Below are 6,000 nucleotides of genomic sequence, written 5' to 3'. Positions count from 1 at the left end.
CATGTTTATGTTTCTGTTACACTTCGTTGCTTATACTTCCAGAGCTTGTCAACTGGTGAAGCTGGGTGGGGATGCTGATAAAAATAGTTTTGCTGCCTAATAAGTTTTGTGCTTGATCAATAGCAATGGGTCAGTTCTAATCTTGTTTTTTCTAATTCTGCAGAAAATCACTAGCAAGGAAGTTAGAAAATTCAGTTTTCTGCCCTTTGACAAGCCTTTCCTGGTAATAACTAATCTCTTATCTAAGATGAACAATTTATCTATGGATTGACTTCAGCATTTTGGACTTTTGTGATTAGGTATATCGCAAGAGAATATTGGTCATGAATAAGCAAGAAAACTACTTGGGGCTTGAATGTCCTCTTTCACTTCGCACTGAGGCAGCTCCAGCAACTTACTATGATGTTACACCGGAGTTATATAGCGTTCAGTTATGGACACCTGATTTACCAGGGCAGGGTCTTTTATTTGACACTTTGAAATGGTATGTTTTAATGTGCACTGGCTGAAGAGAGGTTTTAAAATGCAAAATAATGATGCATAATGAAATTCATCTCTGCGAAGTGGGACTTGTCAAGAGGCTCACTGGCTTCACTAACCACTTCTAAGAATCTGACTGCACTTCTGGTTCTGCCGGGATTTGCTGGCTCTCCCTGTCTATCCTGCATGCTTAGAGTTGGTTGTTGGACATCCTACCAGAACCAGCCTTTTCCTTCCTCTGAAAGTGTTCTCATGGGTATCATGTCTCCATCAGATCATCCTGTCTTCATCAGTGAGAACAGAAATGCTTCTCAGGTCTTACAGTCACTGCTTCAGAGACATTTCTTTTTCCTCTTTTTCTTTTGCTTTTTCTTCTTGGCTTCAAAAGGCAGCGTGAATTGATTTGGAATCCAGTCTTTGCATATTTACAAGTTCCATTAAAATTTCATTTCAGTGGGTTGAGACTATTGGATCTTCATTGGTTTATTGTATTGGGAACACGATCTGTGCTCTCAGGACTGTAAAAAAACTCAGGGTTGTACTTAATAATACACCAAATTTTATTTCCTTTTTGTAAATGTTGTTAAAGAAGTTCGGATTTTTTCTTAAGTTGCTAGCTTATAGTACTGCAAACTGCACTGAAATAAAAAGTGCTGCTACTGTAACAATCAAGCTGGCTTATGCCATGTTGTTGGAGTAGAGGTTTTTTAGCTGCTGGAATTACAAAAACTGCCATTGCCACTTGATCCAAAGGAAGAATTAATTGCACTAATTCTGGAAAAAACGCACCTGTAAATCATTGGTAGGATAGTGTCCTGAAGAAAATTCTGCAGTACTTAGTGGAATTGATACTCCTGGAATCTGGTCTTTGAGGTATAAAGGTCTGTCGGAGCTGGAGCTGCCCTTTGCAGAATGTGTGGTCGTTTACACATGATTTGAGGACGTTACAAGGAGAATTCATTTCTGAGCACCTCCTGAAGTGCACTAGAGACATCCTTCCGAGCTGACATGTCACCTTTATTGCAGGAGAGTGACTACACCGGTCTGGAAGGACAGAGCAAGACAGAGCTTCCTCTTTGCCTTTAATTGCCTGAAAGTGTAAATAGCTGCTCTTCACTAGAGAAGGTGGTCAGTCTCCACTCCTAGTGCAAAAGTTGAGCCTTGCTGATTAGTCTGCGAGCCCTCTTCCAGACACCACTTCCTTTATCCAACCCCATAGTCGTAATGGAACAGCCCATCTTTCTTCTGTGAGAGCAATTAAGTGTATGCACTTCATCAAAGTAAGGTGGAAAAGTTTATGCAACCTTATGTTGTTGCTGTAATAAGAATGTGCTCTATGAAGAGATCAGCTTCCCACAGATCTAGCAACACTCAGCCATCTCTGCTGCTTGTTAACTTTTATATTCTAAGAGTTCATCTCAAGTGCTCTCTTCTGAAAGGCCAGAGAAAATTCTTGGGACATGCAGAATATGAAAACATCTCTGATTACATGCAATGTGTAATCCTCTTATTTGAGTTCAGTGATAAGCAGAGCCTTGATTTGTGTATACGATGGTCCTTTTTGTAGTCAGGATATTCTGTTAGCATAGTGACTAATGCCTCCCTTCCCAGCTACATGAATGCTGCTTATTTACACAGCTTCAACTCTTTATTCTTGTTCCTAACTGATTATTTAGCAGACTGGCTGCTGGTGTGGCCGGGCTCTGCAGATTGCAGGAGGGTGCTCTGAATGACACACATCATTACACAGGCTCTGGCCCTGGCTGCTGGGAATTGTGTAGAAATAACATTAAAAATATCTGGTTCACTAAGGCTGAAAAACAGAACTGAACCACTTGCACTATTGGTGTCAGAGTGTCTTTGGGCATGATGTTAAACTGCAGTAGGTGTAGTGAGTAAAATGAAATCTATTAGCAATGTTGTAGGTCTGTCATAGCTAATTTAACCTAATTGTGCAAGAGAATCCTTGGCAGCTTTAACTGTGTCTTAGAATGGTACTTATCACTTGTTTTCATACATAATTTAATGAAACAATCAGTGCAGTATGACCGCAAGCACGGTTTAAAGTTAAGTGGAAATATAGAAGGGAAGGCATGAAACTGGGATTAGAGAAAATAGACTAAGGAGAATAATCAGGTGAGAAGATTGGAAGGACGCTAAGGGATGGGCAGGCAGAAATAAAACTTGGAGGGATGAGGAGGAAGTAAAATCCAGGAACCTAACAAAAGCTTTCAAAGAGGAAGGTGAAATGGTCTGCAGTACATGAGAAACAGATACGGCTTAACACAGGCTTTTTCTCAATGGTGTATGTTGTAGACTCAGAAGAGGAGAGCTGGAAGGCATCTCGAGACATCACGTTTTATACTCCTCTTCCCCAGGGCAGGATCATGTGCACACTTTAAAATGCTGCTGACCCATTTTCATGTGCACTGAAGAGAATGCATGGCACTCATTAATTGCATGGGTACTCTTTTAGACTGGCTCTGCTCAGGCATCTGGAAATATTTAATTGATACCAAACATGACTGGAGGTTGAATCCAGGTACTAGAATAGTCCCCTCAATACAAGTAACTTGGTAAATAGCCATGTATGTGCATCAGATACCAGTATGAGAACGGGAAAATCAACCCTTCAGGAGAAAATCTCTCAGTGATGCTGGGACTAATTTAATCTTCAACAGCAATATAAATGAGCTTAAAGAAGTTTTCTAACTTGGGGTGGTGGTGAGGAAGATCACAGATGTCCAAGGCAGGTTTTTAGCTGTTAAAGTAATCAGCAACCAAATCCTAGTAAAAGGATAAAACAGATATTTAAGGACTTTTTGCAAAGAAAATAATTCATCAAACAGTTCTGCAAAGCAAAAACAGGACAGTAAATTGCATTAAACATATACCTTAAAAATTGGACTCCAGTTCACTTTTATTTCAACAAATTTAGATGTTAAATCTCAGATGAAGTATTATGTAGCAGGGAGGCATACTGTGTTTGCTTTTTGGTGTTTTTTTAATCATAAATAGCTCATAATAACTTAAATTCAATTAAAAGAAGCCCATCTGTTACTGTTCTTGTTTTCTTACCCATCATTTAAATGGTAAACATCAAACCATAAATACTTCAACTGCGTTCTCCCCTTTGACAAAGAAAATGCGATAACTGTTCACCTTACTATGAAAGCAGTGCAAAACACACACAAATACAGGTCTGAAAACATCAGCTGCTTCATGCAAAATAACTATTTTCAATGAACTGCCAAAAAATTCCCCACCTGGCTTCTGGTCACACATTTACCTGCTTTTCAAACTTACTTCTCCATTGATTTGAAAGGAGGTAACCCTAGCTGATATGAATATTTAAAAAAGAGACAGTTTACACCCTGTAAATTTTTCAAACACACTTTATTTTAATGGTCCACATATACTTTCCATTTAATGAGTTTGAAAAGCTTTAATTTAAACTGCAGTGGGTTGCTTTAGTGCTACCACCCAAGCACTGTCATGCAACATTGGTTTGTGTCTAACAAGACAAAATAATCAGAAAAATGAGCAGTAATTTTTATAAAAATAATTTTTTCCTTCCTGGAAAACAGCAAATAAATGTGCCTGAAGACTGTTTCTGGACACAAATTGTTTAAAGCTAGCCATTGCTGTTGCAGATGTTTGCATCAATTTAAGTTTCCCTTTATCTCTGCTGTCACTCAGTACGTTTTATCTTTCTGAACCTAAGATTTTTCTTTTTCATCCCTATCTCAAAAGCCATTTATTTTAGGTTCTTGAGTTCTCCTACCATGACAAACATACTATTTTTACTGATTTTTCCAGAGTAGCTGAGACAAATGAAGGGGGATGAAAAAATAGTAGGTTTTGTCTGAAGAACCACACTATTAGGGTAAGCTACAGGTTTGTCTCTGTTAGCAGAGAGCTCTGCCAGGCCCTGGGGAGAGGCTGTTTGCCCCTGGGGAACTGCTGGAGCAGTCCCTGGGCTGAATTTGGCCCCTGCCAGCCAGCTTTCTCCCGGTGGCTTCCCAGGACGGTTTTGGGAGTTAGAGAGTCAGGAGATGTCCCCATTAGGCAGCTTGCATGCAGCCACCCGTTTAGTCCTATCTTGGAAGGTGGCCTCATCCCTGGGAAGCTACCTAGGCATGTTTAATTTAATGGGATGGATGTAGCCTACGAGGTTTCCTCAAGCAACCTGAGCTAGCAGTGCTGGCAGCTGGTGGTCAAGACAGCAGCTCTCCCGTAATACTGGTATTTGATCTTAAGTCTGTAGGTGCCCCTCCCCCAGGTCAATGTAGCGATGATGTGGGAGGTGATGATGCTGTGGTGGCATGGCTCCTCTCTGCCCTGCTGCCACCACTCTGCTGGGGGCCCCGTCCCTTTGCTCTCAGGAATATCCCCCACCTCACGCTGGGCACGTGAGCGTGGAGCAGCTCTGCAGCGGTTACAAGGGAGCAAACAGCGAGGGAATTGGGGCATATATCAGAACATGACATTTTCAGGCTCGGGAGATTAATAAAATGATTTAAAGGGGGGGTTGGTTTGTGACTTTGCTTTTCGTGTTTTTCTGAGCACTGAGGTTTTTCATTTGTGTCTCAGATCATTCTTCTCCTTCCTTTTCTCATGACAGCTCTTACTTCCCATGCCTGTTCCTTCCTTCTGTTGTGTTCCCACATCCCTGGCTGCCTGCCCCGCTCATGGCTTCTGCTTTATTCCTTAACTGCACTTGCCTGTGCCCCAGTCCTGGTCTCCTGTGGTCTGTCTGCTCTCTGGGGCACACCTTGTCATCCCCTCATCACCCTCGCTCCCCCTCAGTGAAACCACAGCAGTGATGCTCAGGCCTCTCCCTTTTCTTCAGTTCCCTCCATCTCTCCCCCGCACCATCACTTTTTTTCTCAGATTTGTGTAGGATTGCTTCCCTTCCCAGACTGCCACCTCTAGTTGAGCTCAGAGAGTCCTTGCCCGTCTCAAATCCATCGCAGCCATGGGGTTTCTCAGGGTTGTCCCATCATACTGGCAGCCACAGACCTTGTTCCTGGGGACTGATACTGCACGGAGTAGAGGAGGCGCTGGCTAATTGTTCCTGCTCAAGCAGCTTTAAAAAGCAGGATTGCTAATCCTCCTTGTTTCCCAGTGCAGGTACAGTCAGGTGAGACTGTTTTCCAATTTTAGAAGAAAATTAGACTTTGCTCAGAGGGGGAGGGGGAAACAAAGGATTATTAACTGGTGGCAGCTGAGCAAAGCCTTTGCATTTAGCTATTTTGTATTTTTGCAGCTGAGTTGCGTAAGTGACAGGTGACAGCTCTCTGCTTGTCTCCTGCTGGGCTGGTAAGAGCAGTAGGGAAACTGCGTGAGGCTGCTCGCGGGAGAGAGGCAGGGTGGCTGCCCAGATACTTCACGTCGGTGCTTCGGCAGTATTTTCTGAGCCATAATTGCTGGATTTCCCTGCTGGCGCAGGGGGATCTGCGAGCAGTGGCTTCTTTGGCAGGGTTGTGGGAACAGCACCAAAACCCACGACAGGTAGTG

The sequence above is a fragment of the Calonectris borealis genome, chromosome 1 (assembly GCF_964195595.1).
Source record: "Calonectris borealis chromosome 1, bCalBor7.hap1.2, whole genome shotgun sequence".
NCBI classification, from domain to species: domain Eukaryota; kingdom Metazoa; phylum Chordata; class Aves; order Procellariiformes; family Procellariidae; genus Calonectris; species Calonectris borealis.
Note: the sequence above shows the minus strand (reverse complement) of the source record.